The 19305-nt window shown below is 41.6% G+C and overlaps 1 long non-coding RNA gene across 2 annotated transcripts in view; it reads left to right on the forward strand.

Moving 5' to 3' along the window:
- The window catches only part of LOC120398638, a 59001-nt gene extending 58657 nt beyond the window's left edge, over nt 1-344 (forward strand). For both annotated transcript variants that reach the window (XR_005594591.1, XR_005594590.1), the window contains exon 3: nt 223-344. This is a non-coding gene — a long non-coding RNA (uncharacterized LOC120398638). The remainder of the gene's footprint in view (nt 1-222) is intronic.
- Nucleotides 345-19305: the final 18961 nt, after the last annotated feature.

The following is a 19305-nucleotide window of genomic DNA, read 5'->3' on the forward strand; positions in this document are numbered from 1 at the left end:
TGTCAGTGGCGTTTCTAGCTAATCTAGATTTGCGGTCTAGGATATTCTCCCCCCACCCTCCGCCACATACTCCACTATTAGCTTATCTTCTTCCTTCCCCTCTTAAATCAGAGATTCATCCAGTGCTTCCCCATTGCTCAATCAGCTGCTTTGGCTTAATTTTACACTGAAAAATTCAAACAAGAGCTAACAGCTTCTGACTGACTATTTCCTTTCTAATAGAAACTGAACAGCTGATCTAGAGGAAAGAAGTAGGAAGGAGAGAGATGGGGTATCTGCTGGTAGAGAACAGGGATGGAGGTGTTAAAAAGTACCAATAATAAAAATCTTGTTTTTATTTTTCATTGTGGCCTAGAGGCTTTTGATTTTCTTGGCTATTCTTTGTGAGTCTGCTCTGAAACTTGCATGATGATTTATAGCTCAAAGCAAACAAACAACATAAACCTGTCCATGTTCTCTGTGAGCCCAGAGCAGAGATTTTTATCTTGCACCGTACATCTTTTCTGGCAAATTAGCTCAGTGATTCCACAATCAGTAGAGATCTCTAACAGACTAGAGAGAGAAGACAAAGATAACGGCTTTGGCTGTTTTTCAAATTAAGCACATTGGGCCTGAAATTCAATTTTCATTGCTGCTGTTCTGATGATTATCTCGGGGGTGCTGGCCACCAAGAGAATGAGGACCAAGAGAATAGCAACATCTATGAGTGAGAAAATCAGCCATATGCACTAGTCAGTGGCGCCCAGGATTGCACTAGCATTCTATCCCTGCCTCCTCTTCCTCCCCCACTAAACTATTAAAAGACTAAGACAAGCTGTTGTAGAGATAGCAAGTGCTAAAGAGCTTGTAGTCTTAAAAGGTTGGGGGAAAGTGAGAGCAGTAGCTCTGGCTCAGGAACTGAGCCTGTTATGAAAGAGGATTACTATTATTAGTGTGAATTTACCACTCCCTCACGGTTTGAGAAACCATCGCAGGCAATATCCCCTCACCAAACCAGAAGGGGACTAAATGCAAGAGTTAGCCAGAGGAAGCTTGATGGTTACTTAGTTGTGTGGGATATTTCAGGCTAGCCTGATCTCTGATTCAGTGACTTTTGTGCCAAAATATCAGGTACTGTTACCATAGCCCCAGACATTCCTTCCTTCAGTTCTTCCTGCATCTGTGCACAATTCCAACCTTGTGCATGTGGGGAGCAGCATCAGATGGAAATATCCCAGCCCAACTCAGGAGTGATATAAATGGTGAGGTAAGTTAAAGCATAGGCCCAAGTCAGCTCTCAGCTGTACCAGCATGAGGGAACGAGTGCAGAAGCAGGCCCCTGAAATTATTCAAATGTGTTCAATATATTGCTGGGGTAACATGATTCTTCACCATAGCCTTTCCCAGAAAAAAGTAAGTCTTCAAAAATGTTACTGTGCTTTGGGTCCCCATCCTAGCCCCCATTTTTCTTTTGCTGTAGACTATATTTGGAGATATCTGACGCTGTCTTAAAAATGAGTCATTTTAAAAAAACAGCGTTGTGTTATTTAAAGGCAGTTTTTACATCGGCTTGTATTGAGTTCTCTTACCCCGATACATATGTTGGCCTCTAACATAAATGGGGACAAACAGAATAGGAATATATGTAATATAGGTATCAATATAGTCACACTATCCTAAGTGCCTGTTTACTTTACAAGATGCCAAAAGAAAAAATCTAGGTTCAAGTTGTATTGCCCTCAAAGTAGGAAAGATTAAAATAACAAATCTATTTTTTAAAGCATACCAACAAGGAAGTTGAATGTCCTCAGTTACAGGATGAAACATTTAAAGATTTGTTTTGTGACTAATTTTACAATGTAGCAAAATGTGTATTGATCAGAGCACTAAGAGAGACTATTCTATTGTCAGTCACAGCACCAAACAAAATCCCTATACATGTACGTCAATGTGGATTAATATTTTAGACCAAACTATACATCCTGTGCTGCCTTCATAAATTCTATTGTCTCAAGAACTGTTTCTTTTCAAGAACCCTTTCTTTATATATCCTTGTTATATTTTTAGACTAAAACATCCAGAATGAAATGCCTCTAAATGCAGTCAGTACTTCAATGGTTACTGAATTTAAACTTAAAAGAATGGTTTTATAGCATGCCTTCCAAAGCCAACTGCTAAATTATCAATACTTTTATACATTCTACTATTTCAACATTGTCCAAAAGTTATTTTTCTATAGTCATGACAGAAAGTGATACTTAGATCTCAGCAACCATAATTGTAACATTACATCTAATAGATAGGAAAATTACAAAAATGAAGGGCCTTTGTAGTCTTTGGTTTTTTAAGCTTTCCTTTCATCCTGTTTTTCTTTTTCTTTGATCTGCTTTTAAGGACTATCACACTTTCTAGATTATTTCTGAAGCCATACAGGTGTGCTTCTTGCTGCATAGTTGCATAAGTAATTGTCCTGGCCCAGAGAAGCTAACAGTCTTGGGCCCTGTCTACACACACAGTTGTACAGATTTAACTAAAATCAGTGTTTAAATAGGTTTAGTTAAACTGGTTCAAACTTGTGCATGGAATCTCTTCTATAGATTTAAACCTGGCTTATATTGATCTACCTTATGAATCCGTTCACATTTTGTGCAAAGACAAGCTCTAAGGCCCCAGTCCTGATCACTTGACTCAAGTTAAGTCAGTGAGATGACTAGTGAGAACAGGATGAGCAAGAGTTGACTCTAAATTAAGACTAAATCAAGGTGAACAAAGAAGAAAAATGTGTGCATCTTGTTAGTTGGGATTTCGTTTTCTTTTTCAATGCAAGGTATTTTAGGAGTAGTGCATTAGGTCATGCATGAGATCATAGGCATACAACACAGGACAGGAGTTTAGCTGATAGATTGTCTTGTGGTTAAGACACAGTATGTTCCTGTATGGCTTTGGGTGAATCACATAAACCTGTCTGTGCCACAGTTCCCCATCTGTAAAATGGGACTACAATACTTCCCTACCTCACAGGCATGTTGTCAGGACAGATTTATCAATATGCATGAGGTGCTCAAATACTATGGAGAGAAGCTGTGTAGAACAGTTTGTAAATAAAATGGATGACTGACCTATTTGGCAACTTTCTCAGACTATCTTGTTGGGTGCTCAGCTTGGGCCTTCCAGGCAGTAGCACATCAAGATAATGGGTGTTATAAATGGTCTTGTGGTAGATGTAAAATTATACAGTAATATTCCAGTTTCAATTTAACTTATTAAAAGTCATATTACAAGAAAATAACATTTTTAAAAGTTTTAGAAACAAACATTTAAGACTAGTAATGTGTTCTTAAACAATATTTTTATTGTGTTCTATGCTTTGTTATTTTAGTAAGATTTTATATGCACTAAAACATGTAGTTTTTGGACAGATAAAGTTCTTCAGGAAACATTTTTAATTTCTTCTCATAGCTAGAAGGGCCAGTTCATCTTTGCTCATCCTTTTCTCCTATGGACAATTTACCCTGATATTAGCACTGGTATAGATGTCCCGCTCTGTAGCAGCTTTTTATAGTCACTTTTTTTATTTAAAAAATAAAACAAATTTGGGACATGTTTGGTTTCTGAGATTTTAGGTTTTTTAAAATAACCGTGAAAATTGTCAAAACAGTTTGCCTTCTGAGTTCCAGTAGCACCAGGACCCAACGCATCATGGGAGGTTAAGGAAACCTATTAAGCACGGGAGGAGGAGGAATATATGTTATGGCTGTAACCAGCCAAAAATATCCAAGGATTTCTGAGCCAAGGATGTTGGTAGCACAGCAGGCCAGATGATTCAGGGGAAAGGTCAAACTGATGCTCAGTGCCAGAAAGGGGGGGGAAAAAAAAGGAGGGAATTACAAAGCAGCTTGAGGGAAGGGAATGCATGGGGATCTCTCTTATGCCTCCTATTTATTATTATTACTGTAGTACCTAGGAGTCAGTCATGGGTCAGGATCCATTGTGCTAGGTGCTGTACAAACACAGAAAAAGATGGTGCCTGCTCCAAAAAGCTTATAATCTATGAATAAGACAAGAGACAACCGATGGATACAGACAGACCAGAGAACAAGCAAACAATGAGACAATATTGGTCAGCATGATAGGCTGGGTATCAGCACACCAGCAACCTAGCTGTTGTCAAATGTTTTGTACGACTCACAGCAAAGGAGAGTTTTAACGAGGATTTTGATGGAGAATGATATTTGAGTTTTGTGAATGTTTCCGAGGCACTCCTCCCATGTGTGACAAATAGCTTGGTAGAAAGCACCAAGGTGCTTGTTTAAAACTTTAACAAGTAGGCAATAGAGGCTGGCATCATGGGCTGATCTGAGACAAGAATCGACTACTCAGTAGGGAATAAGCGATAGCGTAGGGTGGGGATAGGCTGCAAAGAGTCATGAAAGCGAAGACAAGAAGCTTATGTTTGATGTAGTAAAGAAGAAGGAGCCAGTGAAAGGATGCAAAGATGGGAATCGCATAGTCAAAGCAAAGGACTATGAAAATTCTCTTTGAGCAGCATTCGGATATGAGCAAGGCAATAAAAAAGGATATTGCAGTAATCAAGATGTGAGATGATGAGAGCCTGAATGAGAGTTTTAGCTATGTGGCTGGATAAGAAAACCATAGCCCAGAGATGTCATGCCGAAAGAGCAAGATTTAGACATGGATCTCTCTCCAGGTCCTCATATCCAGCCTGAGTCAAAGATGACACCCAGGGTACAAGCCTGAGTGACAGGCAGCATGGTGGTGTTGTCCACAGCGAGTAAGGAGGTGGCAGAAAGGTTTGGAGTGGATGATTAAGTACTCTGAGATAGGCATGTTGAGCTTGAGCTGACAGCTCGACAGCCATGAGATGTCAGAGACAGACTAAGATTTTAGTTTGGACAAAAGTAAGTCTATGAGTCATCAGCATAGTAATGGGAGTTTAAACTGGAGAAGTACAGTTGTTTAGCTAGTAAGATTGCAGGAATGAAAGAAAGAACAAGGTTCTAGTGGAGGAAGTCAGCCTGGTCATAGGATTTCTGCCAGAGATGGTCCTCACCTGGAGAACCAGAGTGGAGAAAGTAGATGTTGATGGTCAGCCAGGGATGAAGGTTGGCAAAGCCAACCTTGCGATGAGAGAGGGGGAAAGAGTCAAGGGTGGAGAAGAGAAGTGTGGAGAGAATCAACAACCATATCAATGCAAGAAATGGAAGAGAGAGTGGGGAGGAGAGGGCTGAGAGCAGACAAGAAGTGTGTCTGGAAGGTACAGAAAGGCAGGGTGACATGGCATTTGTGGAGGGTGACAATGGAGGATGCTGAGAGGCACTAGGAGATGGCTGAAGAGGGGGAACTCAGTAACAGAGAGATGAAACATAGCAGTGCTTGGTGAAGACCAAGTCAAGGGAACAGCCCTTTTGGTGAGTGGGAGAGCTGAACCAGGGCTGCAGGTTGAATGAAGAGATGAATGAGGAAACATGCAGCTAAAAGTGGGTCATCAACATGGAAGCTGAGGTTACTGAGGGTGAGTGCAGAAGATTGGAAAGAGAGGAAGAGGGAAGGCTGATGGGGAGGACTTTGGCAGACTGTAGATGCCAAATGGGGCGGGGGGAGAGGAGAGAAGGAGTCAGGTGCAGTGCTGTTCAAAGAGCAAGGATAAGAAGGAAAGAGTTGAAAATGGTAAGAACAGGAGAGAAGCCCATCCCTGCCTCCAAAAGTCTGATTCAGGGCAGAGAATGAGAGAGGAGGAGTGATCTCTCAAAGAGGGCAGAAGCAGAGTCAAATGAAGGGATCCCAGATTCAGAGAGACAGAAGTATTACAATTCCCTCCACTGGATATTGTGTCTACATTTCTCCTAGCCCTTGTGCTAGAGTAATCCCTTCTATACCCTTCGGTTTAAGAGGCACCCAGCTAAGGTGACTCTTTAATTTGAAAGAAAATTTTATTTCGAGTAGGGGGGCTTTCAGCATCACTCCACAGAGAAGGCAGCTTTGAGAGCTCCTGCTTCAAACAACTGATGAGGTTGAGGGTTCATCTGCGCATTACTTCTGTGGGAGGCTCTCCCCTCAGTCTTCAGAACCATTTGGTGGTGTTAGGAAATCATCACCCAATGGACCTCTTTGTTATCCATGGTGGAGCCCCATTTCCAAGAGAAACCCAGAGAATCTTTCTACATGGGCCTTATGGCTCCATGAAATTTATTCCTAGGACAGACTGGGTCAGCCAAGGAAAAATCTTGCCCCCCATCCACACATTAGGCGATGTCCCTCAGCAATAGAGTTTATGATTCTGCTCTTGGGAAGGGAATCAATTGGAGCCATGTCACGCCAAGTGTAGGGATTACATGAACACTAACAAGCAGGAAGTACTTTTTCTAAATAGGATAATGGCTCCACTAATGCGTACACAGGAAAACCCGCATATTTATGGCCAGATCCTGTGCCTTTCTTTTCCCAAAGGAGCAACAGAATTCATATGGTTGTGCTATGTAGGTAGGGGCAGGATGCAGACAACCCACACAAAGGAAAAGCCTACCTCCTGTAGGCAATGGGACTGTGATCCACAGGGCTCCATCAGCAACAAGCGTTTTGAAGACAGAACAGGGACAGATGCACAGAAAGGATTCAATGTATGTGGATCCTCACACCTCAGTCTGGTTGGATGGAAAGGACTCCATACAGCCGTCCCCCAGAAGTCTGACGCACAGTTCATTTGTTCACATTGTGAGCTGGGATCAGAATCTGGCCCCAATGTCAATGCATGAAGACTATGATACAAACTGTGTGGTAAATATCAGGTTAGTTATTATCAGTACAGTTAGCATACATTACAGGTTGCACTGGTGCTATGGAAAAGCAACCGGAGTTGTTCACAGCAATTATGCATTTCTAGAGCTTCATGCAGTCATGGATCCCAAGGCACTTTAGAAAAATTAACTCATTAAGCCTAACAGCCCTGCAGTGCTCTCATCAAGATTCTCTAAGACCTACTTTTAGTGCGCATGAGTAAACCACAAGATTAAAGAGTTTGGGCAAGAAAACTACAGAATAGGGCTTTTTACACTCTGGTGGGCACAATCTGTCATTTATTATTTGTATTCCAGTAGTGCCAACAATATGCTTTCCTCACACACTTTACCCTCTGTCAGTTTCCAAGTTAAGATTTTCCCCACTGGATTGAATAACACTCTGATGTAGAAATAGCCCTGGGACGGGAGCAGTTAGAGTGGCCAGAAAACTGCAAGGTGAGCCTCACTGAATTTCATTCAGATTGTCCTGTTGGGGGGAGGAGTGTGGGTACAGTCAGGAGGAGAGAGACCTCTCAACCCTGTTAATCTGGGCTTTGCAAAGGAGGGAAATTCCAGTCCTATGGAGGGAGGGGCCTTTCCCTCACACTGCTCCTCGGGCCTCTCTTTCCTCCCAAAGCCATGTCATGGGCCTAGCAATTCCCTGTCCCACTCCATGAGGAGGGTACAAGCACAGAGGCTGAGGGAGCCCGTATTACAAGGAGAGACCCTCCCCTCCACTCTCCCAAACACACAAGTGCCCAGCCAGACCCAACAAATCTAAATCCATTCATGAATACCAACGAGATGATATGGCCCTTGAATTAATAAATAGCCTAAACCAGTTTTAGATATGAACAAGGCATAGTAAGTCTGATATAGATAACAGAAAGCCAATCCTCTGTGTGTAACCTGCTTTAAAACACATAAAAACATTGCATTCCTCCACATTATTTGCATCTATTCACATATTTTACTTGTTTCCTAAAATAAACTTCCTTCCCTTCCTCTTGAGCAGCTATGTGATTATTTATATTTTGAAGGAGAAAAATAGTATGTGCTATAAACAGGTACAGAGTACTGTACTCTTGGCATTTTTTTGCATGTGTTCTGTTGTAAATGTTTGAACAACGAATGCCTAACTCGCCATTTGGGTGTTGGAGCATGCAAAATTGGCCTCTATGTGCTGCTATTTCCAGTCTAGCCATGAGCTAGACAAACAGGACATGGTGGTACATGTAACCTTCAGGGATTAGCAACATTCCTCGCTTACAAGATTAAGAAAGCAGGAAGCCTTAAATCACTGAAATGGTGGGAGCAATCCAGGCAATGCAATGAATATGAGGTTACTTTTATATACCTTAACTTAATCATATCTGTGACGAGCCAAATCTAGCTTGCCTTCTTCTTACAGATAGTCCCCTTCAAGTCAATGGGAGTTAGGATTCAAGCCAAAAGAGATATGAACCTATTACACAAACTTAAAAAAAAACCAAAAACAACTCTCTAAAAAAATCTGAAAAACATAGATTCCAAAAGTTTTGCTAGGCAAAGTATACTGCACCTACACAACAGCTGCCTGATGTGATATTCCAAAGTTTTAATTACATTTGGATGTGGTGAGCTGATCTTTCCTAAAACAACACAACATGTAGTAAGATATACAGAAACAAGAAATTCAATTACAAGAATAAAATGCTCTAAAACTCCAACTGATGTTTATCTGGTCTTATACGGAGACAGAATTTACAGCAGTCCCTTTCACACTCCTTTAATGAAATGCATGTCTGGGCATTTCAGTATTTATCATCTGCTCATCCTTAGCCTGGGCAGCTTAGTAAGTGAGCTTGATGTGTAGAGAAAATTTTTAGACATTCATTAATGCCAAATGGTGACAGTTGTCTTCACGGGAATGCTGTACTGGAGAAACTGTCATAATAAATGTTTGGTATAGCACTGACAGTACCATATATTTCTGTGATTGTTTCCTGAATGAATGCTGTATTTCAAAGAGTTCAGTATTCTCACCTTATTCCTGTCAACCAGGCCTGACAATTTATCGTGGAAAAAAATCAAAGTGATAATGGAGAACCCTCTGCCGAAGTACAGAAGATACGGGTTTTGGAAAAAATCAATGTCTTTTTATTGCATCTTTTCCAGGCCAGATAACAGTCCTGCTTCTCTTGCAGTCACCTCCATTATCTGTACTTCACAAACTTTGCCAGTTACATCTATTCTACACCTTTAACGTTCTTTACCAAACTAAACTATTCTTCCCCTCGTCTCTCAGTTTATTTTGAAAGATGCTCACTTGCAAAGTCCAGTATTTTATCTGCAGGTCTGTAAGCTTGGCTCAGTAAATTTGAGGAAGTGTCAGGGTAACAATGTCACAACTCACTCAAGTCATGACAAAAATTATTCATATTACTCAGTTAAAAACTCTTCACATAACTATCCCAGCCTGGAAGTCCACACCCTATTTCCCTTTTTCCAGCACTCAGTGGTATTGTTAGTTTCCAGCCCATCAATACTGTTATCCACATTTTGAAATGTGCTTGTATCTATGTTTTTATATTTATTATGGAGGCTTTGGTTGCAAGTCAATAATTAGATTGAGTTTTCAACTTTAAGTAGGCATTTAGCTCTTTGTTATGTATTAGTAGTATAACATATCCTCTCCTAATGTACAGCACTTACACTGAGTACAGAATGAATATACGGAATATGTGTATACACACCTACACATTTTATACAGCTACATTCTCCGAGGATGCTGCTGGATTTACTTTCCTTTTTAAACGTTACATTTTTGGATTTTGCAAAGAGGTTGATGCTTTCCTTTTAAGACATACAATATTGGTTTTCATTGACATTTAACTCATTATCACCTCAAGAACATTTTAACGTTTTGTACAAGTTTAAGTAGCTGTAATCGAAAAGATTTTGGCAGGATGTCACCTACATTAACAGGGTTTTCTTCGCTTTAATTTCTGAGACACTGAAAAATTCGAAGAATCAACTTCATCCCTAATGCAACTCTACTCATTTCATTGGAGTCTCATAAGGGGTGAATTTGGCCCAATATTTTTATTATTAGACAATAAAATTATTGAATACCTGCAAAAAATGCAAAGTTGAAATGTTTTCATTACACAAAATATTAAGCATATAATCCAAAACTCGTTGAAATCAATGGAAACATTCCCATGAGCTCTGGATCACGTCCAAAGAGTTGAGGAACAAATGTGGTGAACAGGGTGAATGTGGGGCTTAGAGGATAGCAAAGAACAAGTATGTGACAATCAAAATCCATTTTTGTTGATAGAACATTGAAGTAACCACTTGAATATACAGTACAATGGCATAAGATACAAATCTGAACATTCTAATGGCCACGACTCCATCTTACTTGCATTTAAACAAAACTATTGTATATTGCAGCTCAGTTTCATTCAAACCAAAACTCCTTCAGACAGGGAAAGACTTTCACTCATGTTGAAGCAATAGTAGGAGTCAAAAAATAAGAGGGCTGAAGAACAGAGATTCAAAATTGTCAGGCAGTTTTTTTCTTAAACCTGAGCCTTTCATGACAGGAAAGTGGTAAAACAAAAGGAGAAAGAATGACTCTTGCCATTGTACTGAAAACTAATCATGTAAGCTAAGGTCCATCACACAAAAGCATTTGGGGTGAAATCCACCCTCCTCTCCCCCCACTGGAGTCAATGAAAGCTTTGCTATAGACTTCAGTGGGGGCCAAGATTTCACCCCTGATCTCCAGGGTCAGGTGGTGAAAGTCATCCCATCATACTGGCAAAGGTAATGCTCTTACCTAGCATTCAAAAGACATTGTAGCCTAGTGGATGGCACACTGGCCTAGGGAGCAGAACTGGGTTCCATTTCTGGTTTTGCCACCAGACTTCTAGGGCCTCGACTACACTCTAAAATTATGTAAACTTAATTTATGTCAGCATACAGGTGCCGCAGTAATTAAATCACTTTTGCATATTCACACTATGCTTTTTGTGTGAGCAGTGCATGTCCTCACTAGCAGCGCTTGCATTGATGCAGAGAGCAGTGCACCGTGGGAAGCTATCCCACTGTGCAACTCACCACTAACTAGCGCAGGGTGTTTTGGGAACATTTTGCAATGCCTGATGGAGCTGAAACAAGTCGCGCTGGGGTGACTGGGAACATGAATTCAATGTCCCATAATGCAGTGTTCTTCATCCAATAATTTCATCTTTTCAAAATTCCTCATAAACCCACACATCCCTTCTCGCTGGCTGCCATCTTTGTCAGAAGCCTGGATCCTGCACAGCTGTGCACTATTGTGATGAGCGATGTCTGCATGGATGGCCTGATCCTGCAGTATTTGCAGAGTTGCCAGAGGAGCTGCAGGGAACATGATGATTCTTGCTGTGGGACAAAGAAAGAAATAATTCAAAGTTGTAGGCAGCATTCCCAGAGCAGCTGCAGATGGTGAAGCGCCAGTTCTGGGCCCAAGAAACAAGCTCTGACTGGTGGGATTGCATAGTCATGCAGGTTTGGGATGACAAGCAGTGGCTGCAGAACTTTCAGATGCACAAGACCTTATTCCTGGATCTGTGTGCAGAGCACACCCCAGCCCTCCAGCGCAGTTACATCAAAGTGAGATCCGCACTGACAGTGGAGAATGAATGGTGATTGCTTTGTGGAAATTTGCAACACCCGATAGCTACTGATCAGTCAGGAATCAATTTGAAGTTGAGAAAACCACTGTGGAAGTTGTTCTGATGCAAGTGTCCAGGGCCATTAATCACCTCCTGCTATGACGAACTGGGCAATGTGCAGGACACAGTAGATGGTTTTGCAGCAATAGGGTTACCAAACTGTGGTGGGATGATAGACCACACGCATATCCTCATTTTGGCACCAGACCACCTTGCCACAGAGTACATCAACAGAAAGGGCTATTTTCTATGGTATTGCAAGTGCTGGTGGATCACCAGGGACACTTTACCAACATCAGTGTAGACTAGTCAGAGAAGGTGCATGATGCATGCATCTTTAAGAACACAGGGCTGTTCAGAAAGCTGCAAGTAGGGACTTTCTTTCCAGATGAGTGAATTACAATTTGGGAGACCCAGCCTATCCCTTACTCCCACGGCTCATGAAGCCATACATCCGCCACACTGACAGCACCAAGGAGCACTTCAACAACAGGCTAAACAGCTGTAGAATGACAGTTGAATGGACCTTTGGTCATTTGAAAGGTCGCTGGTGCTTTCTACTCATGAGACTAGACCTCAGTGAAAAAAACATCCCAATGGCTATAACTGCCTGCTGTGTCCTGCATAGTATCTGTGAAGCAAAAGAGCAAACGTTTCCACCAGGGTGGAAGTGGAATGGCTGTCTGCTGATTTTTAGCAGCTGGATACCAGGGCTATAAGACGAGCTCAACACAGAGCTATTCGGCTCAGGAAGGCTTTGAAAGACCATTTGAAATTGAGCCACAGTAATGTGTATTGCTGTGGTGTGCTCCAGCTGGTTTTGCTCTTTTCCACCCCAGTATGAACCTTGTAATGAGTGCTGTGTGTGTAGTAATATAAAATTGCAAACGCATCTATTATGATTATCTGTGAATGATGTCAGCCCCAGTCAGCATATGCTGTGAACTAATAACAATGGATTAAGTTTCCAAAAATAGACTGATTCCATACCCAGGCAAACAGACACATTTATAAGTGAATAAAACAAAGGGGAAAGAATTTTTGAAGGGGAAACAACAGTCATTTCCATTTCACAAACACATACACCAACTGTGTCTTTCACCAGCCAGTGTATGTGCAGCTGTGATTGCCTCTACTCTCCTCCGGAGTGGAATGCAGAGAGGGGAGGTGGGGAAGAGGAATGCAGTTCTCTAGGGGCTGCAAAGGGAGGTGAGCATGGAATTGTTGAACCTGAAGGTCAGAATAGTCTGCAGCATATCTGTTTGCTGCTTGAGAAGCACTAGCATCTCCAGCTGCATATCCGTCTCCTTTTCCTGTGCATTTCTCGTCTCCATTCTGCTCTATCCCTGGCCATACTGTCTGCAAGTGTCATCCTCTAATCACTGTGCTCAGTATCCAAAGCAGTAGAGGAATGCAGGATTTATTTGAGCATGTCATCCCATGTCCTCTTCCTTCTCTCCTTATCTGGCTGAGCCACTCCACTGGTGTGCCAGCTGCAAAAGATACAATACACAGAAGTACTATTGTGAGTGTATTCACAAGATAAATGGAAATCTGGTATACTAAACTCACTCCCCTTGATCCACACAAGTTGCAAGCACTACATTCTCACTTCTCCTAGGGATTCATAGAGCACAGTGACAGTCCCAGCCATGGTGAATGCAGCCCAGGGGATTGAGGGGGCAAGTTGGAAAAATAAGTGGGGGGGAGATAGCTCACAGGTATGAATATATGTGTATAGGGCAATTGAACTGAATACAGTTTTCCACAGGTGGTGGTGATTTTAGCTGATCTCTCATCCTAAGGGTAACAGAGGCTGAAACAGAACAGCTCCTGCAGGTGTCCAACTGCAGACCAGTGCTGTATGCTGCTTGCCTGTGTGTTGCAATGGTGTCCGCTGAACTAAATCACTCAGTGGCATGGGAAAGTGTCCTACCGTGGCAGAAGAAGTAAGGCAGCCCTCCCCAGAAACCTTCAGCAGAGGATTGCAAACTGCCTCCAGGAAAGTTTCCTCAGGATCTCTACAAAGGATTCACGGGACATCTTGGGGCACCTAAACAAACTGTTCTGTGCCTAACTCTAGAGGGGAGTGAGAAGCAGATAGCAACTCTACCTCTGTTGGCTGTTTCTCTACCTCTTCCAGCATACGTTAAAAAAAAAAAAATTAAATCAACAGATGTGTCCTGCTACTTTGAGGGTTCCATCCCTGCAATTTCAAAGCAAACTGCGTATTTACCAGAGGTTCTTTCTACTGTATCAGGCTCACCCGTGCGGGACTGGCTGGAGTGCCCAGGACTCAAAAACAAGTCCTGGCTAGCTGCACCACTGGATCCCCCATACTCCTCTTCCACCTCCTCCTCTTCGCTGTTCATGGCGGGGCCTGTGACTTGTGCTCCCCCCGAAGTATCCACAAGGCTCTTGGGAGGGGATGGGTCTCCGCCGAGGAAGGCATGCAGTTCTTTTTTTAAGAGCAGCAGATCGGCAGCTTTGCACCAGAGTGATTGTTAGACTTCTTTGCCTTCTGGTATGCCTGCTGCAGCTCCTTGGCCTTCAAGCGGCACTGCTGCTAGTCCCTCTTGTGGCCCTTCTCCATGCCCCAAGTAATCTGCTCATAGATGTTAATGTTTCTACAGCTGGATTGGAGCTGTGCCTGCAGACAGACCCAGGACATCCATCACCTCCTGTATGCTCCAGGCAGGAAAGCATCTGCAGCATGTAGCCGGCATGGTCAACTGGGCAGTTACTAGGTACGCTCAAGAGCTGCTAGGTGAGCGATCCAAGCCAGGCAACCAGGAAACGAAATTTCAAAAATTCACAGGGCTTTAAAGGGGAAGAGCGTGTACCTGTGTACCTAGCCACATGGCAGTGGAATTCAAAATGGTGACCAGAGATCAGTCAAGGTGGGGCATTGTGAGACACCTCCTGGAGGCCACTAACATCAAAGTAAGTAATTAACTACATTAACCTAAACTCTATGACTCTCATGGAGGTGGAGTTATTCATTCGGCATAGTGGGTAAGTTATGTTGGTAGGAGCAAAATTTTAGTGTAGACGTAAGCTGCCTTGTGTGGACCTAACTCTGTGGCATAGACTAGGCCTAAGTGACCTTAAGCAAGTCACTTATCTCTCTATGCCTCAATTTTCCCATCTCTAAAATAGGGATACTGATACTGCCATCTTTTGTAAAGTGCTTTGAGATCTGATGAAAAAGTGCTATACAAGAGCTAGTTATTACTATTATTCATAAAAATAACAAAATTCATACACTACTACATACAATGCAATGTTCTGAAATAAACTGCATTTAATTTTATATTTACAAGAATCTCTAGTGAGATCATTATTGGCTTAATCTTAATGGATATCTAGTTACAGCATGCCACGTTCCTCTTGATAAATAGGCTGAAACCATTGTAATGGACAACAGCTAGGCTGCTGGTGTGCTAAGACCACTGCCAATCTTTGACCAACTTTGTCTCGTTAGAACATACAAATGGCCATACTGGGTGACACCAATGGTCCATCTAGCCCAGTATCCTGTCTTCCAACAGCTGCCAGTGTCAGATGATTCAGAGGGAATAGACAGAACAGGGCAATTTATCAGGTGATCCATCCCGTCATCCAGTCCCAGCTTCTGGCAGTTGGAAGTTCAGGAACCCAGAGCATGTTGTGTGTTCTTTATCATCTTAGGCAAAAGCCATTGATGGACCTATACTCCATGAACTTCATTCATTTTTTAACCCAGTTATACTTTTGGCCTTCACAGCATCCCCTGGCAACCAGTGACTAGGGTGACCAGAAAGCAAATGTGAAAAATCGGGACAGGGTGTCAGGGGTAGCTTTGGACTTAATGATCTTGAGTATTTTGTATCATTTACAAATTTTGCCACCTCACTGCTCACCCCTTTTTTCAGATCATTTATGAATATGTTGAACAGGACTGGTCCCAGTATAAATCATTGGGAGACACCACTATTTACCTCTCCATTGTCGGAACTGACCATTTATTCCTGTCCTTTGTTTTCTGTCTTTTAACCAGTGACTGATCCATGAGAAAACCTTCCCTCTTATCCTATGATGGCTTACTTTGCTTAAAAGCCTTTGGTGAGGGACCTTGTCAAAGGCGGTCTGAAAGTCCAAGTGCACTATATCCACTGATCACTCGTATCCACATGCTTGTTGACTCTCTCAAAGAATTCTAATAGATTGGTGAGGCATGATTTCCCTTTACAAAAGCCATCTCGACTTTTTCATAATATATCATGTTAAGCTAAGTGTCTGATAATTCTGTTCTTTACTATAGTTTTAGCCAATTTGTCTGGTACTGAAGGCAGGCTTGCCAGCCTGTAATTGCCAAGATCACCTCTGGAGCCCTTTTTAAAAGTCAGCATTGTATTAGCTCTCCTCCAGTCATCTGGCCAGAGGATGATTTAAGCAATAGGTTATAGATCACAGTTAGCAGTTCTGCAATTTCATTTGAGTTCCTTCAGAAGTCTTGGGTGAAGACCATCTAGTCCTGGTGACTCATTACTGTTTAATTGATCAATATGTTCCAAAACCTTCTCTACTGATACCTTAATCTTGGACAGTTCCTCAGATTTGTCACCTAAAAAGAATGGCTAAGGTGTAGAAATCTTCTTCACATCCTCTGCAGCGAAGACAGATGCATACATGTTGCCAATTCTCATAATTTTAAATCGCAACTGTCATAATACTTGATGGGTTTCTTACAGCTGGAGTCACGTGAATGTGAGACTCTTAGCTTTCATTTGTAACAAATAAATTAAAAAAAAAGAAGTTTCTAGCCCTTGTGATTGCAAAGAAAACTCTACAAATGTGACCCTAGTGCACGCTAAAGGTTCAAAAATCATCAGGTAAATAAAGAAATCCAAAATGCACTTTTAAAAACCTCATGATTTTTAAACCAATATCATGATTTTCGGGACTTACTCATGATTTTTTTTTAAATGCTTGGGATGGCAGTACTGACCCCTCTTTAATTTGCTGTCTGTTATTACCCATAAGTGTCATTACTTCTTCCCAGATCTATCCTTTCTATTGATTGGCATCTGATTTTGGATTATTTTGTCCAAGATGTGTTAGCTCACATTTTTCCAAGTTGAATTCCATTTTGTTTTCTATTCTCTCTAGTTCTCTTCATATTTTTTCTCTGTCCTCACTAGAATTCGCAACTCCTCCCAATTTAGTATTATGTGTGAATTTAATTATTGTGCTGTTTACTCTTTATATCAGGTGTGACGTTATCTGATTAAAATATGAACATAAAGATCATTGTTGCAACCACTGTTATATATTTGCAACATATCTTGTACAAAGTTTGTCAAGTGAGGTGTCTATGAAAAGGTTATGATTTGTTAGTTATGATTATGCTATCAGTATGCATGTATCATTTTTGTATTTGAAGTTATAGGTATAGAGCCAATACTCATATTTCAAATGTTTGTTCCTGGGGTAATGCCCACAAGGTAGTTAGCCAGCACATCTTGGAGGAACTATTTAAACTGAGTGACCCATCAAAAGAACATTTAACTGACAATGAACCATGAGAGATGCCTAGTACACTTAATGGAATTTCCTGTTGTGACGAGGGGAAATGCATGGACATGTGACTTGTCTATGTGACTCCAACCACCATCTTGTTACTGTACTTTTCCACAGTAAGAACAATGGGAGTCCCTCCACATGGCAGAAGATATAAAAGGCCCTGGAAATTCCTCCATTTTGCCTCTTTCCTGCCCAAACCTCTGGACTATACTAATGGGAGCATTCTAACCAATGGACTGAGGTCCTTCCAATGATTTGGAAGCAGCCAGAGACTTGACTTAAGCCTGCAGTTTATTCCATCGCTGCTACAAGCCTGAACCAAGAACTTGGCATTTATTATATGTATTTGATTCCTTTAACCAATTTTAACTCTCACTTTTCTTTCTTTTTATAAATAAACCTTTAGATTTTAGATACTAAAGGATTGGCATCTGAGTGATTTTTGGGTAATAGCTGAGTTATATATTGACCTGGGTATGTGGCTGGTCCTTTGGGATCAGAAGAACCTTTTATTTGAGAAGATTGGTTTTAAAGAACCATTTATCTCTGAACTCGATGTTTTTGGTCGTGATATAAGAATGGGAATGCCTGAGGAAACTGATCTTATGACTTCTTGTTACCCAGTATGGTAAAACAGAAGCTTACTTTTGTTGTTGGTTTGGTATATCCTATGGGGGATTAGCCACTAGTCTTGAGGTGTATCTGCCTTACTTCTCAGCAGTTTCTCCTGAATTTGGCATCCTCAGTTGTGATTCACTGAGGCACGATTACACCAGGTCATTCATGAAGAGTTGGAAAAAAAATTGATCTTAACATCAATTTTTCATAGAATTATAGGATGGAAGGGATCTCAAGAGTTAAACTAGTGCAGTTCCCTGAACTCAAGGCAGGACTAAGTATTATCTAGACCATCCCTGACAAGTGTTTGTCCAACCTGCTCTTAAAAATCTCCAATGATGGAGACTCCACAACCTCCCTTGTCAATTTATTCCAGTGCTTAACCACCCTGAGAGTTAGGAAGTTTTTTCTTAACATCCTAAACTGCTCTTGCTGCCATTTAAGCCCATTGCCTCTTGTCCTGTCCTCAGAGGTTAACAGGAACACTTTTTCTCCTTCCTCCTTGTAACAACCTTTTATGTACTTGAAAACCTATGTCCCGTTCTCCCCCTGCCCAAGTCTTCTCTTACCCACACTAAACAAACCCAATTTTTTCAATCTTCCTTCATAGGTCATGTTTTCTAGACCTTTAATCATTTTTGTTGCTCTTTTCTGGACTTTCTTCAGTTTGTCCACATCTGTCCTGAAATGTGGTACCCAGAACTGGACACAATACTCCATTCTGATTAGGCCTCAACTGTAGTACAGTGGAAGAATTACTTCTCCTGTCTTGCTTATAGCACTCCTGCGAATACATCCCAGAATGATGTTTGCTTTTTTTGCAACAGCGTTACACTGTTGACTCCTATTTAGCCTGTGATCCTCTATGACCCCCAGATCCCTTTCTGCAGTCCTCCTTCCTAGGCAGTCATTTCCATGTATGCGTGTAACTGATTGTTCCCTCCTAAGTGGAGTACTTCGCTTTGGTCCTTATTGAATTTCATCCTATTTACTTCAGACTGCAATAGAAAGAGAACCTGAACCATGCTATGTCAACAATAAACCTGGCTGGGAGCCTTCACTACTCAATAGAGTCTAGGGTCCTTTTGGGCAGTTCAACTGGAGCCTGCTATACAGGCTATCTGGCCAGAGCCAGTGCAGCATGCAGAGAGCACAGACACATACAGCAACAACTGCCGACAGACCATTCCTCCAGTTTGTCCAGATCATTTTGAATTATAATCCTATCCTCCAAAGCATTCACAAACCCTCCCAACTTGGTATCGTCTGCACACCTTATAAGTGTACTCTCTATGCCATTATCTAAATAATCGATGAAGATATTGAACAGAATCAGACCCAGCACTGATCTCTGCAGGATCCCACTTGATATGCCCTTCCATCTTGACTGTGAACCACTGATAACTACTCTCTGGGAACAGTTTTCCAACCAGTTTATGCACCCAACTTATAGTAGCTCCATCTCGTTCCCTACTTTGTTTTTTAAAGGGTCATGCAAGACAGAAAGAATAGCAAATATGGCAGGTGACCAGCTTGGCTTAACAGAGAAATCTTTGGTGAGCTTAAACACAAAAAGGAAGCTTACAAGAAGTGGAAACTTGGACAGATGACTAGGGAGGATTCCTGCATTTAGGATGGAA

The sequence above is a fragment of the Mauremys reevesii genome, linkage group 2, assembly GCF_016161935.1.
Source record: "Mauremys reevesii isolate NIE-2019 linkage group 2, ASM1616193v1, whole genome shotgun sequence".
Lineage (NCBI taxonomy): Eukaryota > Metazoa > Chordata > Testudines > Geoemydidae > Mauremys > Mauremys reevesii.